The following is an 18812-nucleotide window of genomic DNA, read 5'->3' on the forward strand; positions in this document are numbered from 1 at the left end:
TTCCCTATGACTAGTATGTATCTAGCTGTATGTAGCTTGCTGGCTATTAAAACGAAATGAAAGTAAGCCTAAACTAAAATAAAACTTATATATATATAAAGTTTTATATATAAGTTAATATAATATAAAATAATAATAAAACTTATATAAGTTTTATATATATATATATATATATATATATATATATATATATATATATATATATATATATATCTCGCAGCCACAAATAATAACTGGAGTGAGAAATGCACTTGGATAAATCAGTGTGTAAATCCTGTTTGTTCGTACAGCACAGCGCCCAGGTAAATGGACTTCCTGACTCTTGATCTATGTGGCGGTGGTGCTCACCTGCATCGCCCTGGTGTGTAGATACTCAGACCAACAGCACACTCCTTTTAGCCGAGTCTACAACACTCTCTCTGAGGTAAACACTTGACAAGAGACACCGGGGGAGCTGTCCTCTTACAAATCTCAAAACTTTAAGATTCAAACTCTAATTTGTAATAAACGTCGTTAGTTTTGCACTGGAGTAAGACTCCTAAGTAATGGAGAAACTATGACAGTCAATAAGCATCATTCAAGCTGCATGTCAAAATAACATGTTGATTTGCTAAAGGAATATACATTACATGGCCAGTACGTGCATATCAGCTTGTTGAACATCCCATTCTAGATTTAATCCCCCTTTACTGTTATAATAACCCCCACTCTTCTGTGAAGGCTTTCCACTAGATTTTGTGGCGTGGTTGTGAGGATTTGTGCTCATTCAGTTACAAGAGCATTAGTGAAGTCAGGCAGGGATGTTTGGAGAGGCGGCCTGGTGCACATTCAGTGGTCCAGTTCATCCCAAAGGTTTTCGGTGTTGTTGAGGTCAGGGCTCTGTACAGGTTACTCGAGTTCTTCCACAGTAACCTTGGCAAACCATGTCTTCATGGAGCTCGCTTTGTTTGGGCCTCTTAGTTCCAGTGAAGGGAAATCGTAATATTACAGCATACAAAGACATTCTAGACAATTGTGTCCTTCTAACTTTGTTGCAACAGTTTTGGGAAGGTCTACATATAGGTGTGACGGTCAGGTGTCCACATACAGTACCTTTGGCCATATAATGTATGTGCTACAGTCGTAATGTATGGGCTATATACTTGCTTCCATGTACTGTGTAAAGAAGAGAAAACTTGTTGACTTAAAACTCTCTTATAACACAGACTTGGAACTAAACCTTTTACTCGCTAACAGTTAAAGTCTCAGGATAACATTAGAGAAAGCTTTTATTGACTTTTACTCCCCTTTCAAACATGAGAACAACCAATTCATTCATCTTTACTTACCACGTTGTCAGGATCCCAGAGTATCCAAAGCCTATCCCAGGTACACCGGGTTTGAGGACGGTCCATCGCAGGACACTATGCAAATACGTTTTCACACCAAGGGATACTTGTGCATAAACAGTCTGCCTACTTCTTATTGGGAGGTGGAAAACGTCTAAGGAAATACATTTTGGATGAAACCCAGGGAGAATGTGCAAAACTCCACACAAAAAGCAGCCCAAGCTCAGGACTGATCTAGACCAATACAGTCAATAAAGTCATTTCTATTTATGCACCATCAAGCTGAAACTGGGGCATATACGTGTTTACATGACTTTGATGTTTCTGCATAAGCACCAATTCCTCCTTTTGAGAAAGGGTGTATTGTACAGATTTAGAGCTTAAGTTACAAATACCTCTGACTGAAGAATTAATGTTCGAAAAAATATTTTTATACATGTATTGACTGCCCTAACAACTGCCCCAGACATCTAATATAACTTGGTTTCAAGTTAACAGGTTTTCCATTCTTTTTCTGCTTACAGGAAAACATATCAAAATGGTTGTCTGGGGGTAATCACACATACACTACAGATGTGGTAAACAGAGAGTGGGATGAAAAAATGCTGAAGTAAGCTCATATAGACTTACCTGTATGGTATAATAATGGTAACATACTATAATTTAAAAACAAAAAAAAGCATGTTCCACAATTTAAAACTGTTGGCCATTTTAGATCCTGACTCACTTGATTTATGTATTTAAATCCCTAAATACAGACATTTTCTGCTTATGTAGAACTGATGATATATATTGTCATGTGAAAAAATAACTACACCCCATGGAAATTGTTGGCTTTTTTTTTTTTATATATTTGGACAAGCAAACATTTGATCTTGAGCAAACTCATGGCCTTCTGATCAGTAACCCAACATCTTATCCACTGAGCTACCACTGCCCACATGTTCCACATCTATTCACATTTCTGTTGAATAAATGATTGAAAAAACTAATTTTCCATGTGGTTTTGTTCAAGTATATCAGCTTTATTAATAACCACAGTTTCAAAGATTATGGAATGTTTAGTTGTCCAAATATGTAAAAAATAAATAAATAAATTTAAAAAAGCCAACAATTTGCATGGGGTATACTTATTTTTTCACATTACATAATGTCAGGTCATTATATATGTTAAAAAAATTAGAAAAGGCAAAAAAACAAACAAAAAAAAAACACTTAATTAAATTTACTTTGTACACTAACCTTTGAGTCAGCTGAACACTAAACCAACAGAAACACCACCTTGAAAAATCTCTTACTGAAATGCAAATAGCTTTTTAAGGATATCTATTTTGGTTACCCAGGTTGTTACTCCTTGGATTCCACAATGCATTCAAAATATTTGCTACAGGATTATGCACAGACTCTTCCATCAGAGGTGAGAATTTCAACCAAATCCAGCATTACTTTAATCAGTGTAAATAGAACACTGGTGGAAGAGTATTTCAGATTTGCTTATTACTGTACATCAATACTTCTCAAATTTGTTGTTTAGTGTAAGCCCCCTTTGTCTGTAATTAACATCACTAAGCACAGTTTTATATTTTATTTAATAAAATAATATTGTATTTCTGTCATACTGTATATAATGTTTTTATACACTAAAATGTATTAAATACACAGGGACTATGCTTTAAAATTTAGGGACTATGCTTTAAAATTCAGATTTTATCCAAAATTGCTTGGCAAAATGACTTTTTATTTTTACAAATTTTGTATCACACAACAGCTTAACTTATTTTGTCTCTTGCGAGATGCTAGATTACTGATGACTTTAAGGGAAACTTCATACTACTTGCTTCTTGTGTTGGTCTGTTATTGTTCAATTGTGCTGGTTGATTAATTGCATGATGTTTATTAAGTATGCCATTTTCTCTTCTGCAACAGAAACAGGCTCTTCATTTACTTGCACCTTATTCTTGAGGCTGCTGTGTATGGAGAATTCTCCTATGAGATCTTTGGGTTCTGTTTAGAAATGGACACCACTTTGTTCAACGTGTGTCTTCCATATTTCTTCTTGGCAATTAAGTCCTACATCTTTTACCTGTGCTGTAGTAAAGATCCAGGTAAGCAACATATGTAAATCAAACATATGTGAGTTTTGCTTATAAAAGTAGAACCTCAGACAGTTCATCTAAAATTTGCTTTCTTTTTAGGTACACTGACAAAGGAAAACCATGCAGTTCAACTGAAGGTGTACCAGTATGATGAGAGGTTGTTTCAAGAGGGAGTCTTTTGCCAAACATGTCAGTTGGTGAAACCTGCCAGATCTAAACACTGTAGTGAGTATCAGTGTGCTCAGGAAAGTATAAAATTTAAATTTCCTCATGCAAATTGGCAGTTCCATGCCAAAGATCAGCTCATTATCTTGCTATTTCAGTGACATTTCTAACCTGGAAAAATGGTTAAAATCTCTATTTTTTGTCATATTTAGGTGTATGTGACCGTTGTGTTCAGAGATTTGACCACCACTGTGTCTGGGTGAATAACTGCATCGGTGCTCAGAATACTAGATTCTTCCTTCTCTACCTGCTGAGCCTATGTGCCATGGCAGGCAATATTGCAATTCTCACAGCAGACATGTTGTTTCATACTGTCCTGCGATCTGGAATCATGAATGCACATTACGTTGATGCGGAGGGTCAGCAGCAGCCTGTAGGACCACTGTTTGTTATACAGGTGAGTCACCAACGAACGGGCCCATAAATAATATTATAATAGGTATCATGGAGAGAAAGATGGATAACGGAAAATAGAAAAAGAACAAGAATGTCTCCACAGTCTTTTGAAAAGAGTGACTTCAGTGTTGTTGATCCAGGCCAAGTTCACTAGTTTTGCTTTCCTCAGTAGCTGTAACCAAATTCTACAACAAGTGCCCTAAAAGCTTCATGATCAGTATTAGGAGCTTTATCTAATCTTATGGAGAAAGCTTTCCCCATACGCATGCTTATAATGACTTTACAGTAGTGGTAAACTGAATCTTTATTTGTGCAGAAATTTTTATAATAGCCTTACTGTTAATTACTGTGACTGCTGGGGAAAAAAAGTCTAATTTCACAGTCCAGGAAGTATTTGACATTTTCAAGGCTAAATGATGTAAACCTCTCTCCACAGCATCTCTTCATGACCTTCCTGAGGATAGTCTTCATGCTTGGCTTCGTGGTATTTGTATTTTTCCTTGTGGTGGGGTATACCCTGTTTCACTGTTATCTGGCTTTGGTGAATCAGACATCTAATGAATGGTTCAAGCAGAAAGGCCATGGCTGCCAGTACTGCAATCCTGTCTCTGGACATCGATGCCGTACGTTCTACAACCCATTACGTGGTTTTTATCACAGAGGAATCCTCAAAAATCTTGGGGAAATAGTTTGGCCTTTATGCCCTACTCAGAAGAAAGACAATTAGCTTCTGTTTAAAGGAGTTTGACCAAAAAAAGAAATGTAGACAATTTTCTCCCAACTCCAAACGTAGTTATATGTGGAACAAAACAATAGTGTTTGTTCATGGTGCTAACAAGTAAGGGAAGCTAATAGCCACCAGTTTAGCATTGTGCAAACTACATGCCTAAATCTTTGCACAGTTGCATGCAATTAAATTATCTCAAAAACACTTGCTAATGTTGTTTCTGACTTTGTATGACACTTTTATTTATAAAATGCACAAAAGGACATCACAGAGCAGACAACAGTAGCAGCAGCTATCATGAATCCAGAATCACTTTCTTCATTATATAGTTTTGTATGACTTTGTGCAAATATCAGAGTTGTGTAGAGGTCACAGTCATTTGTTAGAAATGATTTCGATAAAAAATAGTTTAGAATTGATACTTAATTGTTTTAATTTAGACCTATTATTTTATGAAAAAGTTTAAATACATGTGGTATCCAAAAATGCTAAAAGGGTTTCTAGAGAGGCAGTGTGTGAGAAATTAGATGCAGTTCGCATAATACTTTCTCTTTATCAACATTTGTTCTGTAGCTCCACTATAAGAAGGAAAAGTACCTTTTGGATCCCAAACACGTCTTGTAACTACTTTTATCTGTAAATTACTTTTCTTTAATGTGATGTTTTCATACCACTGTTTTTAATAAATTGTTTTATATTGTCTTGGTGGGTGAGATGATTTTTTTAAATAAATGGTTTTTATACGATGTTTGTTAAACAAGTGGCTGTAGATTAGATGTGTTTCTCCAATATTCCCAGCTAAAAAATCCAGCTGGCTCTGATCAGCTGCCAAAACACAGGCCACTCTCGTCAAACTGGTAGTCTTTGCCTGCTGATGGAAAGGAAACGATTTCTGAACTAGTGCTACTAATGCAACATTGTGGACAAGTTGCTTTTAAGAAGCATACACTACACTAAGGCAGTTAAACGTGCTGAATAATTTAGTTAAGAATAAGAAAGAAATAATGATTTACCAGTTTGACCAACTCAGTCTGTGCTCTGGTGGCTAGTCAGGCCAAGCTATTTTTTCCAGCAGGATTGGTTAATGTAGAGTGTGGTAGATTTTGTTAGCCTTGTAAAATGTAAATTTTTTAGGACTGGTCATATACTTTATAAAACCAATATCTAGGCTGTTGTGCTCATAAGCGCCTGGTATACACCCTTTTTCAGTTATTGTGCTTTTCAGTTATTGTAGCCTGGTACACACCATTTATTCCAGTTACTGTAGCCTGGTATATACCATTTATTCAGTTACTGTAGCATGGTACACACCATTTATTCAGTTATTGTAGCCTGGTATACACCTTTTATCCAATTATTGTCCCTTTCAGTTACTGTAGCCTGGTACACAGCAGTTTTTCGATTACTGTAGGCTGTACACCATCTTTTTGTTACTGACATGCACCTGTAGCTGGTGTACGCCAGGTTTTTTTGGGTTTTTTTTGTTACTGTCCCTTTAAGCCGCTGCTGAAGTGTTGCATGTGCTGCTAATGCAATAAGGTCATGTTGGGATCCCTTAGACAAGCTAATGTATTACTTAACACTGGATATCTCGAGTTACAGCAACATTTTTCAACACACGGTTGTCAGTTAGTATTTGTTCGCTACTGTCGACAGTTACAGTCTTAGGGCTAAATACCCAAGCGGAGAAGGATTCAGCCGTGTGTTCGGTAGGCGAGCTAACCCTGACAGCAGCTAGTTTCTCAATGGCTGTGTCTAAATGCACCTGGCTCACTGGCCCGTTGACCAAGCAGGTCCTGGACTCAGTGGACAGTGTGCTGTTTGACTGCGACGGGGTGATATGGAGAGGAGATCAAGCGATTCCCGGCGCCCCTGAAGTGATCAACTCGCTGAAAAAGGCTGGTAAGCATGTGTTTTTCGTCACCAATAACAGCACAAAAACCCGCAAAATGTACGCAGAGAAGGTGGAAAAGCTGGGCTTCGAGGCCAGCAAGGATGAAGTGTTCGGCACTGCTTACTGTTCAGCTGTGTACCTGAAAACCATGTGCAACCTCCAGGGCAAAGTGTACTTGATTGGAAGCAATGCGATGAAGCAAGAGCTCGAGGCGATAGGGATCGAGTCGGTCGGTGTGGGACCAGATCCGGTCTCAGGAGAGCAGAAAGACTGGGCCAGTGTTCCTCTGGACCTGGAGGTCAAGGCCGTTCTGGTGGGTTTTGACGAACATTTCAGTTACATGAAGCTGAACAGAGCATTACAGTACCTGTGCAATGCCAAGTGTCAGTTTGTGGGCACCAATACCAGACACCAGACTTCCTCTTGAGGGGGGCAAAGCTGTCCCAGGTGAGATTTTACTCTCCTGTTGTAAAACAATGAAACAAACAGAACGACATATTGACTGATCTTGTGTTTTATCGTAGGTACTGGTTGCCTTTCGAAGGCCGTGGAGACAGCCGCGCAGCGCCATGCCCAAGTGGTCGGGAAGCCCAGCAGCTTCATGTTCAAATGCATGGCTAACCGGTTCGGGCTTGACCCAAGCAAATGCCTTATGGTTGGGGACAGACTGGACACAGACATCATGCTAGGTTCTACCTGTGGTCTGAAGACTCTGCTATCCCTGACTGGTGTCTCAACAATAGCAGATGCAGAGGAGCACCAAAGAAGCGGGTGTCCCAAGCGTCAGGGGATGGTGCCTGATTACTATGTTGATAGCATTGCAGAGATTTTACCAGCCCTCCAAGCATAGTGGGTCAGTACTGATGAGGATGTAAAATGTATCCAGGGTTATGTAGGTTCCACATAAAGGGAATATTATTTACAATATTTACTCATTAAAATTTACAATAATTACTAATATTATTTACAAAACAGAACTCAGTTCATTGTTAAAAGAGTGAATGAGGAGGTTTTTAATTTAGTCTCCAGGACCTCCAATCAACACATTTTTATTTTGCTTAGTCAAACACACACGTCCCAGGTAAATAATAGGTGAATTTTTGATTTAGGTGTCTTTTGGAACTTCAGCAGAAGAAAAAGTGGACTGGCTTGAAGGTCTTGAGGACTAGATCGAGACCCACTGCAAGAGGCTTATATAATAGCTAGATATTTCCAAGTGATATTTTTATCAGTAGTTTCTGATCTCCAGTTATCAGGACCCACAGCCCTTCATAGCTACTTCAACACACCTAAGATCCAGTTTATGGATTGGTTTAGGTATTTAGGGGTAGGAAAAACTAGCAGTGGATCCTCATGGGTGGATTTCATATACAATATCCAGGATTTTGTTGGGACACTGATTGGAATATGTAGTCCTTATTATAAAGCCACAAAAGCATACTTTCTATTAATAATCTGCTCCATCAGCAGCATCCATGGTCTACCTCTGTTATTCCACAAGAATGTCCACGTATATCATTGTGCTTTTTGCAAAGTACAGTGTTAGTGTTCCTTTATGCATTTTTGAAGATATCTACATACATATTGGTACACACCTATATACATACATGTACTGAATACAGAATCAACATGTGATGTTTTTTTGTTTCTTTCAAACCTCAGGTACTGAAAAATGGCTTGCAACAGACAAGATGGCTTATTGGTTGATAATACAACCAATGTGATGATTTGCTCAGATGTGCACTACCACAAATAACTAAACACAGTGTTCTTTATTGAGGTGCTTGTTTTTCCTCATTATTAAAGTTAGCCCTCCTTGTAGAGTTTGAAGCGTAACAGCTACTGTAACTTACTTCAGTTTTATGATCACTAGTAATGGTTTCCTTTTTTTGTCTTGCCTTGAACAAAGTGCTCACTACACAAAAGATCAAATAAATAAGCATCCTCTCAGACTGAAAGACATGACTGGTGTACTGTGTGCAAGCTATTACATGTAATCATGTGATGTTCTCATGATCAATTACAGTATTTGAAATTAAAGTCACCTTGGCCAGTCAGCAGCTACAGTAGCTGATCCAGGCCAAAAGCAATGCATTTCTAAAATAACTGCCTCTTTGCGATGACAAGCTCTGTCCACAGAAAAAAAAAATCCAACCTACCGCTCACCTTTGTTTATTGTCCAGTGTGGAGTGGCAGCCAGTGGGTTGGACTATGTTTTGTGTGGAGTGTGTGTCTGCTGGGGGGTTAAAGACTAGCAGTGAGGACCTGAGCAGGTATACAGCTGTTGCTCTTGCTCAGTCATGAGCACAGCTTGATACAGACAAGCAAGAGCCAGGGACTGGGGAGAAGCAACTAGATGCAGAATGACGAGGTGGTGGAAATTCTCAGAAACTAGTTTGGAGGAGCCACAGTGCATGGTAAGTTTCCATGATGCGGTCTTTCATTTACATGCAAAATGACGATTCACGTGGCTAAGTATAAATTAATAAAGAACATATTAAAGTGTATTGTAATCATTTTGATAATTTTTTAAGAATGAATATATGACTTTCTAGTACAGATTAATCATTAAGACTTTTGAATAAAGAGGGTAATTTAGTGTAAAATCTTCACCCGAATCCAGAATAAAGATGCTTAAGACTGAAGCAGGCTACAGTAGTGTTATGATAGGGTGATATTTACGTATTTCTTCTGGTCTCAGCATTGTTGCCCCATAGGCTCCTCCAGGTTTCCACAGCGTGTGTTATGGGGCACCCTCACTATCACACTGCTCATCGTTATCATTGCCCTTACTGCCCTATCGTCACTGGGAATTTCACACTCCAACCAGACACGCAGATGAGCGATAGGGTGTCTACTTCAAGGCATTTGTTACCCTTACGAATTATCAACAATAGAACAGCATTTTGTTTTATAGGTCTCCAAAACCTAAATGCGCTCCTAAACAGTCTTCATTGCAGGTTGTCAGACTCATAGCTCCTGACCACCCTGCTGCTCTGATCAACCAGTCTGCATTAGTAGACAAACACAACAGTGTAGTGACATACTCGGTCACCTCGCAAACAAACACCTTGTGTCAAAGTGTTAAAATAATGGTTAAGACGTTGTAGTTAAAACACAGAAGAAACTCTGCAACTATCTGTTACAATGTCTGCTCCGAGAAATCCTAATACCCTTAGAAGATTGCTGTGTATTCAATAACAAGAGGACCTGTTGAAATGAGAGAGGACCTGACTTCTGCTCCAAAAACGATTAAAAAACCAAGAGGTTAGATTGACAAATTATTAATGAAGGTAATGTAAAGACGTTGTTGTTTAGCCCTGAGCAGGGCGTCAACAACTCCAAAGATCGTGTTTTAAGTCCGAGGGTTTAGTTAGGAGGTAGAAAAACATTCAAAGATGGTGCTTTAAAAGAAACCAGTGTTTCATCCTTAATGGTAAAAAAGAAAAATGGTTGTACTCCAATATGAAATAAAACGGTGGAGACACACTGAGTACATTTCTGTTCCACAGTCTATAAGGATCCCAAAACTTCATGTAGTGTGGAAAAATATATACACCCTCCGTGACTATGTTACTTAAGGTTTAAACATTTTTATTTTGTGATGGCAGCAAGACAAAACGGTTGTGCATTTGGTATCTGGTGATTTTAGAATTAGGCCCCAAATGTCAAATATGTTTTGAGTATGGCTTCGTCAGGCAAAGATCTCGATGGTACGGAAAGAGTATACAAGAGTAATTGGGGTGATCTAATGCTTAGGACTTGTACAGTACTTCAACTCGGGAACGTCCCACCATGGCGTTCAGAGAGGCGTTATCTAAGGTACACGTATATATAATATAGATCAGATCACCAGTCTGTCTTTACCCACTCCTGATCTGCAGCCAAAATGATTAATGTTTATTTCCTTGTAGGGGTTTATGAACGGGAGCAGTCATATACACTACAAGCCAAAGTTATAGAAGCAGTCGAGTTATTTTAAAAAGGTTCTACTAGACATTTATTGTAAACTAGTGTAAAAAAATAATAAAAATCTCTGAAATATTTCAGTGAAAATAGTGGTCCATATTTAATGCATTATATTAGAAATGATAGTACAGCCTTTGTTGATCAGTTACCAACTCATACTTTATAATAATTTGTTTAGGAACATCTGAATCTGGCAAATGACTTTTATTACATTTAGGCATACAATAAAAGATAATAAACAAATTAGGAAGAAATGACTTGTGCACTACTGCTGCGGATATTAAGTCAAACCATTTTGTTCAAACTTCAGCATGACCCATAGAGAAGCAGAAACTTATGGCACCTTATGAATACCATGTGAAGGATTAAGTTGACTCGTCCCTTACAGTTACAAAGACATGTCCTTGTGCAGGCTCACTTTCGCACCAGCATCGATCCCCTCTTCTCCCGTTTCAACGTATAAGAAAGGCAAAAAGTAATATAAGATATATAAGAATATATTTATAAAATATAACACATTATGAGGAAGAAACAAAATATTATTTAACAAGGTCTGCCAATCAGCCCTCTTAACGCTAAGAGCATCATCAGTATTGTACGGCAGTTGGGGACAGTAGTTAGCTTTCAGATGTCAGATATAAAACAACTTTTTGAGTCACAGTGCCAAACTACTAGTATTATATTTTGATCCTTCTTTTTCAACATGAAGGATTGGCATTTATTTAATAGACAGATGGTACAGCCATATACTTGGTCAGAGGATTTAGGAATTTCTTTGAGAAAGGTTCATTGTTTTTGTTCTTTTATCATAGCATCAGTTTGTATGCTTACTTTGGTTAGTGACTTAAACTGTTTTATTAGGTATTGACAGATTTCATTAACAGGGAACGATGATAGGTGAAGATTAAGTTGGTATGCGTGTACAAAATAAAACTGTCTATATGTACAGTGAGGGAAAAAAGTATTTGATCTCCTGCTGATTTTGTACGTTTGCCCACTGACAAAGAAATGATCAGTCTATAATTTTAATGGTAGGTTTATTTGAACAGTGAGAGACAGAATAACAAGAAGAAAATCCAAAAAACCGCATGTCAAAAATGTTATGAATTGATTTGCATTTTAATGAGGGAAACAAGTATTTGACCCCCTCTCAATCAGAAAGATTTCTGGCTCCCAGGTGTCTTTTATACAGGTAACGAGCTGAGATTAGGAGCACACTCTTAAAGGGAGTTCTCCTAATCTCAGCTTGTTACCTGTATAAAAGACACCTGTCCACAGAAGCAATCAATCAGTCAGATTCCAAACTCTCCACCATGGCCAAGACCGAAGAGCTCTCCAAGGATGTCAGGGACAAGATTGTAGACCTACACAAGTCTGGAATGGGCTACAAGACCATTGCCAAGCAGCTTGGTGAGAAGGTGACAACAGTTGGTGCGATTATTCGCAAATGGAAGAAACACAAAAGAACTGTCAATCTCCCTCGGCCTGGGGCTCCATGCAAGATCTCACCTCGTGGAGTTGCAATGATCATGAGAACAGTAAGGAATCAGCCCAGAACTACACGGGAGGATCTTGTCAATGATCTCAAGACAGCTGGGACCATAGTCACCAAGAAAACAATTGGTAACGCGCTACGCCGTGAAGGACTGAAATCCTGCAGCGCCCGCAAGGTCCGCTGCTCAAGAAAGCACATATACATGCCCGCTGAAGTTTGCCAATGAACATCTGAATGATTCAGAGGACAACTGGGTGAAAGTGTTGTGGTCAGATGAGACCAAAATGGAGCTCTTTGGCATCAACTCAACTCGCCGTGTTTGGAGAAGGAGGAATGCTGCCTATGACCCCAAGAACACCATCCCCACCGTCAAACATGGAGGTGGAAACATTATGCTTCGGGGGTGTTTTTCTGCTAAGGGGACAGGACAACTTCACCGCATCAAAGGGAGGATGGATGGGGCCATGTACCGTCAAATCTTGAGTGAGAACCTCCTTCCCTCAGCCAGGGCATTGAAAATGGGTCGGGGATGGGTATTCCAGCATGACGATGACCCAAAACACATGGCCAAGGCAACAAAGGAGTGGCTCAAGAAGAAGCACATTAAGGTCCTGGAGTGACCTAGCCAGTCTCCAGACCTAAATCCCATAGAAAATCTGTGGAGGGAGCTGAAGGTTCAAGTGGCCAAACGTCAGCCTCGAAACCTTAATGACTTGGAGAAGATCTGCAAAGAGGAGTGAGACAAAATCCCTCCTGAGATGTGTGCAAACCTGGTGGCCAGCTACAAGAAACATCTGACCTCTGTGATTGCCAACAAGTGTTTTGCCACCAAGTAACAAGTCATGTTTTGCAGAGGGGTCAAATACTTATTTCCCTCATTAAAATGCAAATCAATTTATAACATTTTTGACATGCGTTTTTCTGGATTTTCTTGTTGTTATTCTGTCTCTCACTGTTCAAATAAATCTACCATTAAAATTATAGAATGATCATTTCTTTGTCAGTGGGCAAACGTACAAAATCAGCAGGGGATCAAATACTTTTTTCCCTCACTGTATATTTGTCTGCTATGTATCTGTTTAAACACTGCTGTAATGGCGATATCAAGAGAGAGAGATACCCATTTACTAATTCATAGAACCCCTTTCCACCTTTTCAAGTTCGTTATACATTTTTCTTTTCAAGCATCGTGTTCAGACATTGCAAATCATCAGTCTGAAGGTTAAGGGTTTCTTAGATTTTTGCTTCTTCAGCATCAAAAAAAAGTCTAAACCTTAATCTTCTTATTAAACTCAGAAACAATATAACTGTCTGGTTGTGATCATAATAAAAGGCAACGTGAAAGGTGACTTAATTCCCAATGAGATTTCTCTATGTTCTCTATGACCTTTCTACAGTATATGCCATTAAGTCCTTGTTTCCAGCCATCATTACAGCACGGGAGAGGAAATCTCGTTTATCAGATGTGTGATGTACGTCTAGACAATCTGATAACAAACTACACACAACATTTATGTTGAGAAAATTCAGCTTGATCTTTGTTCCCAAATAACATTGTGCAGATCCATGTTGTAGAATTGCGTTTATGTTGTCTATGAATGTGATTAATCTCTTATAGGATGCAATAGGGTGTGTTAATTAACCACTAATAAAGTGTTTTAGTTTACTGAATTTCATTCACTCAGCTCAAACGGGTCATTCCTTCTGATATCTGTATTATTACTTCCAACACCGTGTCTTTATCTCCACCATCTTTGAAACAAAGTGATGCACATATATTGCCTAACCCTATCCTTACTGAGTGTACCTATTCCTTGTGGACAGGCTGAACCGCAAGAATTGTTAACAAGATGAGGTTATGGTCTGATTTACCAAGTGGGGTAGTGTAGTAACTCTGAGAGCTACAGTACATTAATGAGTTTATCTATATTTACTCAAACCCCTATACAGGAATAGCAAATTGGTGCATGATTTTATGAAAAGAAAAGTAGGTTCTGTGTGCATAAGAAACAGAGAAAGACCATTTTCTGAAAAGAGTTGCATGGTGAAAATCCATGTTCCTACATTCATACGTTATGTTAGATGTCAGACTTTTTATGATGTAAGGTACATCATAAAAAATAATAAAATGTATATAAAAAAATTTGAATATGAAAATGAATCAAGACAGATCTAAATAAACAATAAAGTTCCAATGAACAGTAAATCTACATTTTCTCCTCCTCTAACTTGTTCAGTACTCATAATACAGATTAAATATGTGTGGGACAGATGCTGTAAACTATGGATCTGATCCAATGTTATTTGGGTATCTCTCTCTCTTTATATCGCCATTACAGCAGTGTTTAAACAGATACTGTACATAGCAGACAAATATACATATAGACAGTTTTATTTTGTACACGCATACCAACTTAATCTTCACCTATCATCGTTCCCTGTTAATGAAATCTGTCAATACCTAATAAAACAGTTTAAGTCACTAACCAAAGTATACAAACTGAAGCTATGATAAAAGAACAAAAACAATGAACCTTTCTCAAAGAAATTCCTAAATCCTCTGACCAAGTATATGGCTGTACCATCTGTCTATTAAATAAATGCCAATCCTTCATGTTGAAAAAGAAGGATCCGAATATAATACCAGTAGTTTGGCACTGTGACTCAAAAAGTTGTTTTATATCTGACATCTGAAAGCTAACTACTGTCCCCAACTGCTGTACAATACTGATGATGCTCTTACAGTTAAGAGGGCTGATTGGCAGACCTTGTTAAATAATATTTTGTTTCTTCCTCATAATGTGTTATATTTTATAAATATATTCTTATATATCTTATATTACTTTTTGCCTTTCTTATACGTTGAAATGGGATAAGAGGGGATCGATGCTGGTGCGAAGGTGAGCCTGCACAAGGACATGTCTTTGTAACTGTAAGTGATGAGTCAACTTAATCCTTCACATGGTATTCATTAGGTGCCATAAGTTTCTGCTTCTCTATGGGTCATGCTGAAGTTTGAACAAAATGGTTTGACTTAATATCCGCAGCAGTAGTGCACAAGTCATTTCTTCCTAATTTGTTTATTATCTTTTATTGTATGCCTAAATGTAATAAAAGTTATTTGCCAGATTCAGATGCTCCTAAACAAATTATTATAAAGTATGAGTTGGTAACTGATCAACAAAGACTGTACTATCATTTCTAATATAATGCATTAAATATGGACCACTATTTTCACTGAAATATTTCAGAGATTTTTATTATTTTTTTACACTAGTTTACAATAAATGTCTAGTAGAACCTTTTTAAAATAACTCGACTGCTTCTATAACTTTGGCTTGTAGTGTATATGACTGCTCCCGTTCATAAACCCCTACAAGGAAATAAACATTAATCATTTTGGCTGCAGATCAGGAGTGGGTAAAGACAGACTGGTGATCTGATCTATATTATATATACGTGTACCTTAGATAACGCCTCTCTGAATGCCATGGTGGGACGTTCCCGAGTTGAAGTACTGTACAAGTCCTAAGCATTAGATCACCCCAATTACTCTTGTATACTCTTTCCATACCATCGAGATCTTTGCCTGACGAAGCCATACTCAAAACATATTTGACATTTGGGGCCTAATTCTAAAATCACCAGATACCAAATGCACAACCGTTTTGTCTTGCTGCCATCACAAAATAAAAATGTTTAAACCTTAAGTAACATAGTCACGGAGGGTGTATATATTTTTCCACACTACATGAAGTTTTGGGATCCTTATAGACTGTGGAACAGAAATGTACTCAGTGTGTCTCCGCCGTTTTATTTCATATTGGAGTACAACCATTTTTCTTTTTTACCATTAAGGATGAAACACTTGTTTCTTTTAAAACGTCATCTTTAAATGTTTTTCTACCTCCTAACTAAACCCTCGGACTTAAAACACGATCTTTGGAGTTGTTGACGCCCTGCTCAGGGTTAAACAACAACGTCTTTACATTACCTTCATTAATAATTTGTCAATCTAACCTCTTGGTTTTTTAATCGTTTTTGGAGCAAAAGTCAGGTCCTCTCTCATTTCAACAGGTCCTCTTGTTGGTGAATACACAGCAATCTTCTAAGGGTATTAGGATTTCTCGGAGCAGACATTGTAACAGATAGTTGCAGAGTTTCTTCTGTGTTTTAACTACAACGTCTTAACCATTATTTTAACACTGAGACACACGACTCCCTTTAATTCGTTAACAAACACATTTGTAAGAATTCTGGTCAGCAAAACCCCCGAAAGAACACCTGTGTCTCTCTCTCTCTCTCACACACCAACCCCCGCACACCCATATGGTCATCAGAGGTCATAAATGTACTGCTGGACATGGGATGTCAAAGCATAGCAAAAGCTTATGTATTTAGCGACAGTTCTGTGTAAGTATCCTCGTTGGCGAACCATTTTCTGAAATCTTGTTTATAGTTTAAACAAAGAGCACGACTCTTTTAAAACACCGTCTTTAAAAAAGGTTTTTTCACCCTTAAATTAACCTGGTTAGAAGGTAGGATATGTAATACATATTTTCATTTTCTTCAGACATATTGTCACTTCAGTCTCCACAACGAATAACACCGATGGTTTTGACCTTTCTTTCAGTAAAAGAGAACAACGACATCATACAGCCTTGAAGGACTGTAGAAATGTTTTACACATCACAGTGTTTTTCTCAACAACGTAGCCAATAAATAGTTCAATTATTTCACAAACCTCAGTCTGTTCATTTCTTGACAGAAGGATTACACATAGATCATACACATAGGGAGCTACACATGCATAACATGTCCAAAATTCTAATACATCTACCACATTCAGTCACCAGGTCTAGTATTTTCTGATAGATTAGTTACACACAATGATAATTACCACAGAAGTAATTTCAGAAACAAAGATTCACTTAAACCACAAATGTACACATTGGTAGGGATAGTTAAACCCTGAAACACACGACTCGTGCCTTAATTCATTAACATAAACACACTGTAAGCATTCTGGTCAGCAAACCCCCAGGAAACACATGACTCTCTCTCTCTCTCTCTCTCTCTCTCTCTCTCTCTCTCTAACACACCCACACACACGCACGCACACCCACACACCCACACACACACACACTTCAGACACTGTCACCAGAGCTCATAAATGTAAAATTTACACTGTCTACAGAACTGTCACCCCAGGAAAACACATGTGTAGGACAGTGTGTATAGGCCTACAAGACATCGCCCGGAAAATGTGTCTTCTAGTTTAAACAAAACTCTCGATTCTTTTAAGCAACACTTTAATCATGTATTTTCTAACAGCGGAGCGATGCAAAACAAACCCCCACAATCTAAATTTAATGTGTGGTTGCAAGATAAAAATTCTAATTTATTGAATTAAATAAATATTTAAAGTTGTACACATTATATTGATTAGTTATGTTGACATAATAATGTTGATAATTATATCAACTTAATATTGTGTGTAATTTCTGCATTAATTGATTTAAAACAAAATTTACGTTGTAGTACATTTACATTTATTCATTTAACAGAGTGTTAGAGGACCTGTAGACTGAACAAATACTAAGGACATTACAATGTGAGTATCATTTCACTTACAATTAAATTCTACTAAAGCAAGGAATTTGGGGCATGTTCTCAATTGTGATATGACCAATAGTGGACTCGTGTATAGGCTACACCTGCTAATACATTTGATGGACTATTTTTGCACTACTACACGTAGCTAATGCTAGTCATATTTAGCAGTGTAATTTGAATATCTACTCTTTAGTTTACCATAGCAGTGGATAAGAAGGAAAAAGTTCTGCTCATCTAGAGAGGGCTTTTCATTTGTGCTACAGGAAAGATAAGCATTATTACATTTCTGCTTATTCATGTAAACCTCAACTACATTGTGTAGTCTAATTTCATGTATTGATACATTTTTTATTTTATTTTTTAAAAATCTTTTGTCATTCGCACACGTAGCCTTCTAGCTCCACAGCCTTTGGACTGTGGATAGTTCTATGAGAGAGATAAAAGTAGTAGACACAGAGTGTTTATTTTTTGTCTATATTGCTCATTTCATTCAGTGCTTTAACGTCTATAAATCCTGCAGAGATGTTACGTATGAGATTTGTAATGTAAATCACACTGGATTTTACTTACTATTGTTATACAACTTAAAGGCAATCATTTTTCCTGGTTTAAAAGACTGCATTCTACTGCAGACAATCTAAATGGAGAAACGTAATTTTAAAAATGATTGTCAACTTAACAACTTGTGTTCATAATTATGTTAATTTAGTACATAACACATAAATTCCTTTTAAATAATGTGAAAATGAAGTGTGTTTGTGTGTGTCATATTTTTGTTTGGATGTGTGTGTGTGTAATACACATGGCCATTCCACGTATAGTAACGTTTGTGTCAGGAATAGAGGGGAACTCGATTTAACATAACTAGTAACATTTGTGTCAGGAATAGAGGGGAACCCGATTTAACATAACTATATATATTTTTATGACCTACCTGTGGGGTGGCTGTGGCTCAGTTGGTTGTCCACTAATCGTAGGGTTGGCGGTTCGATTCCCAGCCTGGTTGACTCCACATGTCAAAGTGTCCTTGGGTAAGACACTATACCCCAAGTTGCTCCCGATGGTA

At 37.7% G+C, this 18812-nt stretch overlaps 2 pseudogenes; both read left to right on the forward strand.

Annotated features, from left to right (window-relative positions):
• The first annotated feature begins 306 nt into the window (after positions 1-306).
• LOC108257456 (palmitoyltransferase ZDHHC4-like) lies at positions 307-5474 on the forward strand (annotated as a pseudogene).
• Positions 5475-5547: 73 nt separating this feature from the next.
• Positions 5548-8616, forward strand: LOC108257462 (glycerol-3-phosphate phosphatase-like; annotated as a pseudogene).
• The last annotated feature ends 10196 nt before the right edge of the window (positions 8617-18812 follow it).

This window comes from Ictalurus punctatus, chromosome 24 (assembly GCF_001660625.3).
Source record: "Ictalurus punctatus breed USDA103 chromosome 24, Coco_2.0, whole genome shotgun sequence".
Lineage (NCBI taxonomy): Eukaryota > Metazoa > Chordata > Actinopteri > Siluriformes > Ictaluridae > Ictalurus > Ictalurus punctatus.